At 54.8% G+C, this 14,123-nt stretch overlaps 1 protein-coding gene across 3 annotated transcripts in view; it reads left to right on the forward strand.

The window, feature by feature from the left end:
• Positions 1-3,515: 3,515 nt before the first annotated feature.
• Positions 3,516-14,123, forward strand: part of ZNF185 (zinc finger protein 185 with LIM domain) — a 63,228-nt gene continuing 52,620 nt past the window's right edge. For all 3 annotated transcript variants that reach the window (XM_044911575.1, XM_044911577.1, XM_044911576.1), the window contains exon 1: positions 3,516-3,554. The gene's annotated coding sequence lies outside the window, so the exon portion shown is untranslated. The remainder of the gene's footprint in view (positions 3,555-14,123) is intronic.

The following is a 14,123-nucleotide window of genomic DNA, read 5'->3' on the forward strand; positions in this document are numbered from 1 at the left end:
ATTCAGAGGTCTGGCCTTACAGGTTCAGAGCTCCGTAGGGGCTGCTGTGGGTGCAACCATGCCTGGGGACCCCTGCCCCCAGGCGGCCCATCCTGCTTGGAGCTGGCAGAGTCACCCAGCAAGTGGAAACTGGTTGAAGAGCTTAGGAAGATGAGGCAGCAGGGTGAGCACTGGAAGGAGGGAGGGAAGAAGAGGATTAGGGCGCAAACAGGAGCCCAGCCCTCCCCACACGTGAACCTGAGCACCCTAGCTGGACAGGGGCTCCATCCAGAGTAACTGAAGACCTGGCTTTAGTCCTAGCTCTGCCTCAGACTGGCTGTATGGCCCCAGCTAGATGCCATCCCTGCCTGGGCCTATTTCCCTATTTATACAATGGCAGAGTTTGGGTCAGTGCTTCGTCTCCAGGTCCCTCCAATATGAGGACACCCTGCTTGAGGGTTGGCTTTGGGGCCTGACAGCTTTCAGAACCCCACCCATTATCCCCCTCCCAAGCCTGGGAACTCTGGCTACAGTGGTTTGCCCGAGTTTTGTTCCCGGCCCTGGAGCCTCCCTAGAGCTTAGGAGCACCGCTGGCCCGTTCTTTCCAAAGAGCCACTTATCCCCCTACTCGTCTGCTTACTTCAACCTGGTCTCCTAGATAATCTGTCTTCTTGCCTGCTCATTGGCTGTGACCTCCCTCCGCTTCGGAGGGGTTCTCACCTACCCTCTCCTGCCTCTACCTTCCAGGCCTTTTGCCTCCCCAAACAGCCCAGCCTGGCCCCACTCTCAAGCCCACCCTAGTTAAAGGCTTGAGCTGAGAATAGAAAGGGACAGGGCCAAACTCAGGCCAGGCAGAGGTAAAGCCCAGTCTGGAGGCAGCCAACAGTCACAGGGTCTTGGCCCTCAAGTTGTAGGCTAAGGTGAAGTTCATGAAGAAGCCAGTGTTGTGGCTGAGAGTGGGTAGAAGGTCACCACCAAGGGGACATCTTGTGCAGGGGCTCAGTGGTATGAAAGCACTTGCTGTGTCTGGGCCCAGGTGTCTGAGGACAAAGGGTCAAAGAAGAGGCTGATGAAGTTGGCAGGGGCCTTGAAGCCTGGCTGAGGTGGCTGGGGGTGGCCCTGGCAGGAGTGGGGGTTCTGTTGGGGCAGTGAACAGGGGGGCAAGGCAGGGCAGGGTAGGGCAAGGCAGTTGCCATTCGAGTCAAACCCGTTTGTAGGTGAGATCAGCTGCAGGGCCTGGCAGTCTGGGAGGGAGGGAGGAGTTGAGGAAAGGCTGGTCTCTTAGGCTGGGCAAGGGCTGAATCACCTGGGACATGGGAAGAGCTCAAGGCGCCAGGGCAGCCCAATCCAGGACAGCACTCACTGAGTGGCCATTGGGGTCCTTGGACCCCACTCTTGCTTGTGCTCTCTAGCTGGCCCACCCACACTTAAGGCTCTGGACCAAGATTGCCCTTTCCCACTGGTGGCCTTGGGAGGCAAGGGCCACCCTCTTCCTCACCCTTACATCTAACCCATCACCGTGCCCTCCACATTCTACATCTTTAGGCTAGGGGTTTTTGAAAGGGAAGGGGGCCCAGAAAGGGGATGTGACACACCCTAGGTCATATAGTGGGTATATTTAGGAGTTCAGACACCAAGCCAAATCCATGGCCACCAGCAGCCCAAGGTGGGGGATGAGAAGGCGTTAGATGCTGGTCACCAGACTAGAAGCAGAAAAATGCTGACTGGCAAGAGACAGATGAACCGAAGTGACTTTATATATAATTCCCCCATCCCCACCCTCACACACATAGTCACACAGACACAGGGCCACCTCCTTCCCACCTGACAAAGCCCAGGAAGAGAACATAAAGATAGATTCCAGAGTTTCAATCACCTTTCAATCCCCTCCTTCTGCAATTCCTCTCTGACCCCTTGTGCTTGTCTCTATGCCCCAGTGATGACTCAGATGGGGCACTGCCCTCCTGGAGCTCACCATCTAGAACAATAGAGGGTGATGTCCACTATGCTAGATCAATGTCAGCAGAGGAAATGGGGAAGGAGGCAATCTACTTGCCTGGGTGGCCCATGCAGTCAGAAAAGGATCTACAGCCACTTGAGTGAAGGTTTGGAGAATGACTAAGGCAAGGGGACAAAGAACATTCTAGGGAGTCTGAGTGCCAGGAGCAAATGCCACAAGGAGATAGGACTTGTGATATATTCGAAAGGCAGAAGGAAGGGAGTGTGGCTGGATCTGCAGAGAGAGGTTGGTGCCACCTATCCTTGGGCTCTCTTAAAGTTTGGCTTTTATCCTGAGAGCAATGGGAAGCCATCAAAAGAGTTGCAAGCATGTAAACTACTAAACTGACTTCTGTGTGGAGACTGGATGGAAAGGAAGGGAAGGCCAGAGGCAGGGAAACCAGCAAGGAGGCTGGTCCCATAGCCCAGGCTTGGACTAGGGTGGTGGCAGTGGGCATGCACAGAAGTCTATAGATTGGCGGGCCATTTGGGATATAAACTTGAGCCTGTCATCCTGATAGGCCAACTTTTGGCCAACTCTATACCTCTGTTGGACTGATTTAACTGTCTCTTGTATCGGAGGCATTCCCTGGACCCACAGGTAGGGCTGGGGCTTCTTTTGATGCTCCCTCCTTCCTAGCCCCTAGCCCCCTGCCTTGCACATAGCAAGTACTCAGTAAGCATGATTCAATGACACAAGTACTCAAAAAGCATGAATGAATGACACTGATCAAACTGCACTGCCCTAGGGGTCTGGATGTGTCACCGGTGAGGCGGCCCGGCTTGCTGAGAAGGTGCTGCCAGCATGGCTTTCCAGGGTGAGAACTTCCCTCGTGCCGCCGGTTAGCCGGGCTCCCTCACTTTCTTGTCCTCCTTCCCAGCCTCTGGGACTTCCTGTATGATCTCAGCCTCTGGCCCCTCGGCCCCCCTCCCCGCCCCTGTCTGGGATTTTCATCTGTAAAATGGATCTAGGAACAGTAGTTCTCAACAGAATGAACCCGCAGCATCTGTGGAAGTCATTGGCCCTGAGTGGGGGCCAGATCGCGTCGGGTGCGGGCAGGGGCGCAATAGGCGGCCGGAGCCCTTCATGTGGCGGGGACCTCCCGGCCTAGGGCCGCAAGCCCGAAGGAATTTGCCTGGAAGTTTTCCACCGGGGCAGAGCCTTCTGGAGCTTGCTCTGGGCTCGGCGTGGGGAGCCCCGGCCTTGATTTCTCCAGCAGCCCCGCGGGGCGGGGCTGGGAAGGGGCGGGCGGGCCGAGGACACTGGCGGGAGAATGTGCGGAATGTGCCAGGCGCATCTACCTACCCCAAGAGAGGGCAGAGGAAGGGGGCCGGCCGAGGGGAGGGGCGAGGGGCGAGGCACTGGGCGCCGGTGAAAACCTGTTTGTTCTCCTGCGGGTGGAGCCCAGTCCGCGCCTTCTCGCTGCCCTGCGCGCTGTCCGCTGCACTCGGCGCCCGCCGCCCCGCACCCGCCGCCCCGGCCCGGCTCGGCCCGGCTGGGCGCTGTCCACCTGAGGGAGCCCGCGCCCCGTGCCCGCCCTATCCTCTGCCCGCCCCGCGAGCCGGGCACCTGCCAGGTAGGGCTGTCGAGTCGCTGTTGGTGTGGCCCGGTGGAGAGGCAGCGGTGTGGGGGGGGGGGGGGGCGCCTGGCCCATGCCCAGCCAGGCGGCAGGGACAATTCGGGGCCTCAGTTTCCCCTTCCATAATCCTCACCCGCTCCACGCATTTCTCCTGGGCTCCCATCAGGAGGCAGTGCACTTGGTTTTCTGGTTTTCACTGTAAGCAAAGATACTAACCCAGAGAGCCAAAGAAGTCTGGCCTCCTCACCCCTTCTGGAAGAGAAGGTTTGATTGTTAGTGAATGGCCTGGAGCCAGGGTGCTCTGAGAGTTGATTGCAGGCAAAAGAATCAGGACATTTCAGATCAGCTAGTTCACTGTGTCCATTTTATAGGTAAGAACACTGAGATCCAGAGGCTGGCTCACCCTGAAGCCCAGAGCAGGGGGCTTGAGGGTCGTTTGTGATGAGGATATGCTGGACACAGGGCAACCTCCTGGAGGGCTACCAGAAAGGTAGCTGCCCCAGACAGAAGGCGCCGAATCAAGTGTCACTGGGTGTTATCAACAGGATCTGCAGCAAACTGGCTCTGTGGCTGAATTGTTTGGATGGGGGCAGGGGAGCCAAGAGCCTTGTCCTCTTTGGAAAGGCAGAGTTGATACCTGGCCTCAAGAAGACTGAATGCTCAGCATCTCTGACTGCTCTGCCCCTTCTGAGCTGGGGGCATCTGGGCAGCTCATCAGTCCAAGGAGGTAACACATCAGGCCTCCTCCCACCCAGGGCTGCTGGGGGCTCAGATGTGTTCAGTGTGAGTGGGACTGGGCTCTGGAACATCTGAGGTATGGTAGGAATAGTGTTCTCACTGAGCTGTTTGCACCTAGCTTTGGCATTGTGGAAGGCTGTGCATCTCAGGATCACACTCTGTGAACCCTGAGAGAGAGCCCCCTCACACCCCATTCAGCGGTGGTTGAGACTTCCCTCACCTGGACCCACTCTTGCTTTGGTCTCATGGCCCTTTAGATTTCTGGTCATGGTACCTGGCTGGGGACAGGAAGCAGGGCCCCATGGGCTGATTGATTAGCCTGGGCAGTGGGGAAGGGCTCTGGGTTCCTGCTGCCTCCTCACCAGCTCACATCATGCTGGGAAGGGGAAGAAGGGGACGGTCCTACCTTCCCAAAGCCTCCACTGCTCCATCTGAAAAATCAGAGGCAGCCCAGGGGCCAGCTCAGAGGCCCTGCTTGCCACTTAGAGCATCTGGCCAGGACTAGATGCACAGCCCAGGGGCCAGCTCAGAGGCCCTGCTTGCCACTTAGAGCATCTGGCCAGGACTAGATGCACAGCCCAGGGGCCAGCCTGTGCTGTTTGTCTCATTACCCCTGGGCCATCCCAGGATGGGAAGGAGCAGATCCACCTCACTTGCCCTACCCCCTCCTTCCACCAGTTATGAGCCCCAGCCCTTGTGCCTTCCTGGCCTGGACTTCAGATGCTCTGGCCTGCCTGGAGGCTCTATACCCAGCTGTGGAAAGCTGATGGAAGGTACCCAGAGCAGCACACAGCAGGTGCTCCAGATGTGTTCATTTCCACCCTTTGGACATTCACAAGTCAGCAACAGGGGTGGCCCATGACCGTATTGGGTGCTGCAGCTCTGAGTGGCATAAACACAAGGGGCTGTGGGAGCCTGGAACAGGGAAGCAGCTCTGAGTTGGAGGATCAGGGAAGGCTTCTTGGAGGAGGAGAGCTTGGAAGCAAGGGGAGGAGCTCAGCAGCTGTCCGGTCAAGGTCTCCATGTCCTTTGAGGCTGCATGAGTCTAGCCTCCCTCTTGTTCCTGAAAAACCAAAACCAGTTCTTCCTAAGCCCCTATATGTTCTACCCAGAGCTGGGCAGTGGGGGCCTGGAGAGAAATCAGATGCAGGCCTTGCCGCAAGGAGTGACAATCTGGCTGGGAAGATGGACAGCCACTCAGTAGGGAGCTACCACCAGCATCAAAAGTATCCACCTCACTTCCTCCTCAATCAGAGTCCAGATTTCAGACAGTCCCCCACCTGAGGGCAGTGACCCCAGCGGTGGCCAGTGTTTCACCTCAGCCTCCCGTAGCATGCCTGGTGCCCCTTGTAGCCTCCTGAGACCTAGCAGGGCAGAGAGGCATCAGCACCTGGTCCCCGAACTGTCCTCAGTCTCATGCCAAGAAAAGTCCCAAATCTGGCTCAATGTACTCTGGAAGCTGGAAGCCTGCCTTCTTCCTTCCCCACTCAGCTTCCACGGGTGACTGATCCCTTTGGTCTGGATCTTGCTTCAAGCCACAGCCCATAAGGTGCCAGCTCATGCATAACACCAGCTTGCTTTCTGCTTGCTGAGCCCTGAGGCTGCCCCCACTGCCGGGCCCTCCTGCGATGGGATAGAACCATGGCTGGAGAAGAGGAGAGCTGTTTTCCATGGCTTCAGAGCTCTGAACAGCAACCCACATGGTGCCCCAGGCCTTTGGGGTCCTGGGGTTGGGAGTCATCAGGGACTCTGCATTCATGTCCACTGTGCCTGCAGAGAGCTGGCTGATGGCAGGACAAGGGCAGTGCACGCGGGGGACCCACGTTTCTGAGAGTGATGTTCGGGGGAAGTTGGCTGATTCGGGGAGTGTCTTCTGATTACTTGCCTGTGTTGGGCACTGGGGACAGCAGTGACTGAGAACTGAGAAGTGTGGGGGTAGGAAAGCAGGAGGGACAGAACCGTTGCTTCTGAGAGTCAGTGAGCTGGCAGGAGACTCATGAAGTGGAGCAGGGAGATGAATGGTAGTCGAGTGTGTGATGGAACAGGGAGGTGCCTCCACAGCCTAGTGGTAAGAGAGCAGCTCAGAGGTCAGATTGGGTTCAAACCCCAGCTCAGCCACCAGCCAGTTGTGCAAACCTGAGCATATCACACAACTTCTGGAGGCCTCGGTTTTGTCACCTCTACAGAAGGGAGGATGAAGCTGGGAGCACAGCTTGAGCCAGGACCACAGTGTCCCCCAGGGGCCATGGTGGCCAGGGTGAGGTTGGGGCCAGGCTGGGAGGAATGTGGGCTCCCCACCTAAAGACAAATGGTTTAAAAATCCCTGCTAGTCTGTTCCAATGATGTGGATGGTGTCTACCCACAGTTAAATTATTTGCCACAGAACACTTAATTCTTAGATCATTTCTGGATGCGTACTAAAATCTGATTTGCTTTCTTTTTTAATGTTTGCTGTTTTCATTTTTAACTGTTTATCTTGGATTGATTTAAAACTCACAGAAAAGTTGTGAGAATGATACCAAGAACTCCCTCAAAGCCTCATCTGGATTCCCTGTTGTGAACTTTCCTGATGGTTTTCTTCAGGAGCACTTGTGTGACAGTAACATTCGTTGAGGAGTGGCCATGGAGGGATCAGGAAGTGGGCAGGGCTGGCGTCAGTTCTTTTTTCCAAAAGGGAAACTGAGGCACAGAGGGGCACTCACTCAGGACTCATTTGAGGATTAGGAATGGAGCCAGGTTACCTTGTCTCACAGACAAGCATGTATGCATTTGGTGAGTGTTTTCTGATTACTTGCCTGTGTTGGGCACGGGGGACAGCTGTGACTGAGAACTGAGAAGGGTGGGGGTAGGAAAGCAGGAGGGACAGGTCTGGGTGGAGAAGGGCCTGAAAAGTGAAAAGTTAAGAGGCCCATTGTCAAACTCTAATGTGGGGAGACAGGAACCTACAGCTTAAGCACATGTCCCAGGAGTTTTGGATTCTAGAGGGACTGAGAGGCCACTTTCAGAAACACCGTCTAGGTTTTTCCCATTGGAAACATGCTCACTTCCCACTTCAAGAGAGAACCAAGAAGCAGAGCCATTGGTGGTGATGATGGAGGTGGCTGTGGAGCCCCGTGGCCATGCCCTGGGTCAGAGAGGAGACCTGGCCTCTGGGGCCAGTGGTGGGCAGGCCCCATGCTCCCACAGGTTGTCGCTGATGGTCCTGGCCTTGGACCCTTTAGTCTGGTTCCAGTGATCATTGGCTCAGCACACCACTTTTTGATGACTAGGTCAGTTTTCCAGAGAGCTTGATGTGACAAGGGGTTCCAATCACAGGAATGGGTGAAAATGCTTACATCAGGCAGTGCCTGGTTTAGACTAAAAAAACAAAACAAAGACCCAGGATTTGCCTCACCACTTCTGCCTGGTGAGTTCCTACTCATTCTTTCAGTCTTTTGGGAAGGCCTGAGCCAAGGGCACTTCCTTGGGAAATGCAGCAGTCTGGCAGTGCCCTAGAAGGGCTGCTCTAGGTTCCTGTCTGTCGGTCGGTCTGTCTGCCCAGCACCCAGGCTGGCTGCCAACTTTCCATAAATGGTTGTTGAATAAATGAAACTGTGGCCTTGGGCAAATGCTTTCTCCTCTCTGAGTCTCCATATTCTTATCAAAAAATGGGGACAGTGATAATAGGTAGGGGTGGAGTGCAGGAGACTCTGGGTCTGGGGCACACAGGAAGGGGAGAAAACAGCTGGGAGGAGGCCTGTTGGAGCTCTGCTGGGGTGGGAGGTTTTGTTGTGTGGGAGAGGGGGCTGGGTACCTCTTTTCCTCTTGAGCTTTACTCATGATCACCTGTAACGCGGACAAAAGGAATTCTTTGGCCAATGTTAGTCAGGAGCAAGTGGGGGGGATTTCCCTGCCAGGCTGACTAGGGGGCAGCAGTGAAGGTACAGGGGTATTCCTGAAGAGGGAGTTGGTTGAGCTGGGGGTGGGCTCCATGACCCCTGAGTCCCTTTGGCTGTCTGGGTGCAGATTGGGAAAGCATCTCTGCCCCACTGCGATAGGCTTAAGACCAGCTTGGTTCCCAGGCTACAAGGGTACAGGGAGTGGAGGACTGAGCCAGCCCAGGCCCTGAAGGAGAACTCCCACTGTCCCGCTGGGCTCCTTCTCATGCTACAGCAGGGGAGGAGGAGGCCCTGGAATCAATGGGAATAATTCATATAGGTGGTTCTGGAAAGGGGTTCTGTTTGGAGTGAGGCCTCCTGGGCTCTGCTATCCCCATCATTTTAGCCCTGCCCAGGCCCCTGGTCTCTACAGAGCATCTCAGAGGACCCTGCCCAGAAGCCCTTGCTGGCCCTTGAGGCTAAGCCATCTCTGAAATGGCTCAGTCACCCCAAGCAGTCACTTGTATCCAGCCTATAGAGAGCTAGAAAATGGGCACAGGAGAGCCAGGAGAAATCCCAGCCCCTCAGGAGGAACAGGCGGCCATGGCTCTCTTTGCCCCCTTGGGGCTTGAATTCTTCACTGCCTCTGGAAAGAGCTGGCCTGCCTCAGACTCTCAGACAGCTGCCTCCCAGGGCCTTCCAGCACTGACGCCGAGAAGTCTAGATTCTGGGATGTTGGGGGTGGCCTGGGGGGGAGGTGAAATTCCAGACTTTCATGTAGAAGTCATTTACCTGTAAAGCACATTTACAAATACTTCCCCCCCCCACACACACATGCATTCTTTTTCCATATTACATTTTTCCCTCTGTAATCCAAGTCTCCTCCAGCTCTTTCTTCAACGTGGTGCGCCTCCTTCCTCCTGCCCTATTAGCTTCCATGCAGGAGTCCCTGCGACTGCAGCATCATATGCAGGTCAAGGTACCCTGCTCTTCTGGGGCTCCTGGGAGCTGCATGCTGAGCAGCAGACTGGGGGCTGGGGGAGCTCTGACATGACCCAGCCACTCAGCCATCACTCTGGCAGGCCTCTGAAGGGCCCCCAGTCCTGAATTGCTGCTGAGACCCTCTGGATCCTGGGTATCTTTGGAGCAACAGCTCAGTGCTTGCTCCACCCCTCCTGGAGGAAAGCAACCTGTCTGCGTACTGTCGTCTGGCCACTGAGACTGGGAATCAGGATGTCCTCATTCATGAGACCTGGCCACAGGCGGCTGCTTCATAAAACATTTGATCATTCCAGCCCTTGGCTGCCTGAGTGTTGGCCTGGTCTAAACTTAGACATTAGGCCAAGTACCTTCAGGCACCCAAGCAGGGGGTGGGGGTCACACTCCCTGACTTTTGGTGTCCCCAGCTCCTTCACACTCCATGCTGTATCCTGCCTGTGGTCTCACTCCATTCGTCTCTTTGTCCAGGCCTTTTTCAGCCTGGCATGTGGAGTGCATGCCGGCTCATCCTTGGACTTCCCACTGCAGCCTCCTGGGAGAGCCTGCCCCATGGCCTGGGCACTCCCTGAGATGCTGGGCTTTCGACTCCAGGTGATGTTCCAGAGGGAGGACAGAACGGGGCGAGAAGCTCCCTGAAAACAGCACTACATGGGGTCCCATGCCCTGGTGATGAGCACAGGAGCTGCACTGAAACTCATGCCTTCCCCTCCATGACTAGGGACTTCATCTGCAGCCAGAGAGTAACTGACATGTCCAGTGACTTGTTTTGACAGAACTAGGACTTGGACTCCTTGTCTAATGCTCTTTCATTTGCACCTGAGTTGGAAGAGACATCATGGATGTGTGGCTTCTTGGCCTTGGCCAAGTCCTCCACATCTCTAACAGCATGAGTGTGCCCCTCCCATGAAATGACACATAATGAACGCAGCTGGCTTGGCTCTACAGCTTTCTGAACAAGCATTATCTCTTATCCCCTTCTTAGCTTCTGTTTCTGCTGCTTAGAGGGAAAAGGTAGGAGGCAGGGTTCTCTAGCAGGCAGGTTTCGACTACTTCAGCATTACCCTTCCCCAGGTAACCCAGATCACCCCAATCTTGGTATAGTTCATTACCCTGAAGAAACTTGAGTGGGAGGCTCTCATGGGCATTTATGCATAAGGGAGGAGACTTACCTGGAAGCTCAAAGGCATTTGCTTGGAACACACCCAAAGAGGACCCAGATACCCATTCTGGAAGGTGGATCTAAGGCACAGGGTCTTTTCTTTGAGTCTTCCCCCCATCCTGGGGCCACTGATGGCGGTTTGTCCAAAGGGAACATTTACAGTGAGAATGAGCAGGAGCCTCGTCCCCTTGCTCAGAATCCCCCATCACCAGTTGGGCCAGAAGGGAGGCATGGAGGGACTCTGGTCAGGGGAGCTATGTGGGCCCTAGCAGCCCAGAGCCTTGGGGTTGTAGAGCCCAACTCAGGCTGTTATAGGAAGGCAAGAGGGGACAGGTGGGACAGGTATGACAGCTGTGGTCCTCCTTGCAGGCTTTGTCTTTCCATAATTTAGTCATTGACACCCTCACCTGATGATGGGGAGCCAAGGTTCCATGGGAGAAAGGAGTCTCCTTCCTGCTAGGTCAATTGTCTTCTGTGAGAATGCCTAACAGTGCCCAGTGGAAGGACCACAACTGGCTGGGTTTACCCATCTTAGGAATAAGTTGCTGGGAGACAAGGGACTTTTCATCATTTTACCTCTTCCCTCATGACCCAGATGGGAGCACTTACATTTTTATTGAAGTGATTCTTGGGTTCTGCCTCTATTAGGGCTCCCTGCTTTGGAGCCCCATAAAAATGCTCACAGACAGAATTTTACTCAAACGTGGCCTGAAGTTGGCCCAGCAACTGGCCCATGCGCTGGGTGGTGCAAGGCCTTGATGCCTTTGTCTAGATGACACTTGCCACATCTGTATTTGGTCACTGGACTTGACTGTATGGGCCATGTTTTGGGTTGTGCCCTCTTGTCCTGTCCCACTGCTTCCTCAGCCACCCCTGACTTACACTTAAGGGGTCAACCCAGAGTTGAGCTGTGGGCTCGGGTTCCAAAAGACAGAACTACATGTGATCCCTGCTGGCCCGGGATGGGGCTCACAGAAAGTTGGTACACATAGGGAAACACAGCCGGGCTCCCTCTCAGCCCTCTGGGTACAGATTGTCAAAACTCACCTCTGGGGAAGAAGTCATGCCCCTTGCTCTTCTGTCTGTGGTGTGCCCACTCATGCTTGCTTACTGTGGCCAGTGCCCAGCACACACACATTCAGACAAGCCCCAACACCTGTATCCTTTGGCTGCGGCTCCTTTGTGTGTGAAGCCACCCACTCGCTCAGCTTGCTGTCTTCTTGCACATAAGCCCTTGGCACAAAGATCCCAGGCCAGGGTCCCCGGGGCTGGGGTGGGCCCATGGGACCGAGGGCCGGGCTGCCTGTGTTCGCAGGCCCAGCGGCCTTGCCCCCTCACTGGTGTTCACCCAGTTGTCTGGAAGAGTCCAGCCTGTCCCAGCTGTGTGGGGGGAGGCAGGGAAGGGCATTTCAGTCCCGGGCAGGCCGGCATGGGGGCAGCTGCAGCACCAGAGTAAAGGCTCCAGGATGGGTGACACTCGGGGTTCAGAGACAGCCACCAGGGCAGAGGCTGTGCTCTGATTGAGGGGGGCTCTGTACCTCTACACCTTCTTCCTCTCCTATGGTTCCCTTTTCCTTCCAGGCTAGTGGGAAATGCAGACATTTTTAGTGCAGTGTGACTGAGAATGAGACCAGGCTGTGTTCCTCAGCCAAGGAGCTGTGGGACTTGACGGCTCCTCTGGGAGATGCTGCCTGGGCTGAGGCTCAAGGCCATTTGGCAAGGAGGTAGCTGCAAGGGCAAAGACACCGAAGTCTGTTTGAGAAAAAGGGTGTGCACGACATGGAAAGTCAAGCAGGGTGGCAATTCTAGAAAATTTTCTCTGAATTAGCCTTCTCATCTATGAGGCAGAGCACGCCCTGTCCTTGGGGGGTGATGGGACACCCCTCCTCCTGCTGCTTCTCTCTCCATCTCTGTCTCCTTGTGCATCAGCCAAGCCTTTGCATCACTGTCTTCCAATTCCCTGGCTCCCTCCCTCCTGCTAATCTGCCTGCATCAGCTCCAACTCCACTCCCTGACCACACCAGGCTTGCTGTGGCCTGGGGAAAACAGGCTCCTTGCACTCCCTCATTGGCTTTTTGCTTCTCTCTATCTAATCAGGGCCAGAGGCCCCTCCTGGGAAGTTGCTGGAAAGCCTTTGAGAGGCTTCAGCTGTAGGAAGGTGCAGTTGGAGGCCATCTCCATCAGGGAGGGCCTGTCCCCATCTCCCCCACTCATTCTTGCTAAGGATGCTCTCCCTGGTTGCCCCAGGAGACATCTGTGGGCTAATGGGGGGCAGAAAGAAGGATGTGAAGGGCCAAACGGTGGGCTGGAGGCACCCATCTAGTGTCTGAGGTGGCCTGGCCTGCTCAGGAGGATTTTGACCTAGTCCTGAGCTGCCCTGGGACAGGCTGGTGTAGTCTGAGTGTAGGGCCTTGCTTGGATTTGCCACAAGGAGTTGCTCCATGAGGGATAGCTAGGGTGAAAGGTGGCAGATAAGCCACCTGTTCCTTTGGTGGCCCAGGCTAGGCCCCTAAGCAGGGCAATATGGCAATTCCTAAGGTACCGGCAGACTTTCTGTATCAAGGTAGAAACAGGAGCTGTAGTACTGAAAAGGTGCAGAGTGGCTGTCCTGACTAGAAATGCACTCACACGTGCCATTTAGGAGACGAGGACACCCACCAACATCATGACACCCAAACTATGGGATAGAAAAGAGCTGGCACCAAATTCTAGGCAATGACACATGCTCTGGCTTAGTAGGTCCATGGGCTTGGTGGCTTGGCACCACTTTACAGATGAGGAAATTGGGGCCCGGACAGTGAGACAATGTCACAGCCATGTGAAGCCACTTAGGGATGAGGAGCAAAGATGTGAGCTGTCAGGCCAGGTGGCCCTTCTGGATGGCAGGTCTCACGTGCCAGGGGGGCCTAGGAGGGTTTGAAGGAAGCCCAAGTGCCCAGAAGAAGAGGAAGACTAGAAGTAGGGTGGGAACATGCCTGTTCTCCCTCCCACGTGAGCTGTGGGCAAAGAGGACCCAGGATCCTAGAGGAGGTCGTGTGTGTGCCTGCAGGTGGTAAGGCTCTGCTCAGAGCAGCACAGAGGGTCCCTAGAGGCCCAAGGTACACCCCCCCCCTCCATCCAGGATGTCTACCCTGGGGGAGGGAGAGAATTCTCCGCTGCATCCATTGGCTCTCCTCACTTCCCAGTCCTTCCTCAGCACTGCTCACCTGGCATCAACTTTTGAGATCCATCATTAGATATCCAAGCAGCCCCAGCTCCCGTTCCCTTTGGTTAAGCCACTGTTTGTTTAGTCTTTATCACACAGGCAATGCACATCCATTATAGGAAAAACAGAATACACAGAAGAGCAAAGTATTTTGGTGTATATCCATCCAGATGTCTCTTTCCCTGTTCATCGTAATGTACATAGATTTTTAAGTAAATGGCACCATCCTTCACATCTTTTTTTAAAGATTTTATTTATTTATCTATTTATTTAGAGTGGGGGAGGGGCAGAGGGTGAGGGAGAGAGAAAATCTCAAGCAGACTCTGCTCTGAGCATGGAGCCCGACCTGGGGCTCAGTCTCACAACCCTGAGATCATGACCTGGGCTGAAACCGAGAATTGGACGCTTAACCAACTGAGCCACTCAGGTGCCCCTCTACACATCTTTTTTTTTTTTAAGCTTTCTTTCACTTAACGATATAAGGAAACCATATATAGGAAGGTTTGTTAAATACCACTATATATCAATATCATTTGTAATGACTACATAGTAGTTGCTTGAATAATGGATCAGAATATGTTTAAATATGACTGTTGGGAATTTAGATT

This window comes from Neomonachus schauinslandi, chromosome X (assembly GCF_002201575.2).
Source record: "Neomonachus schauinslandi chromosome X, ASM220157v2, whole genome shotgun sequence".
Classification (NCBI taxonomy): Eukaryota; Metazoa; Chordata; class Mammalia; order Carnivora; family Phocidae; genus Neomonachus; species Neomonachus schauinslandi.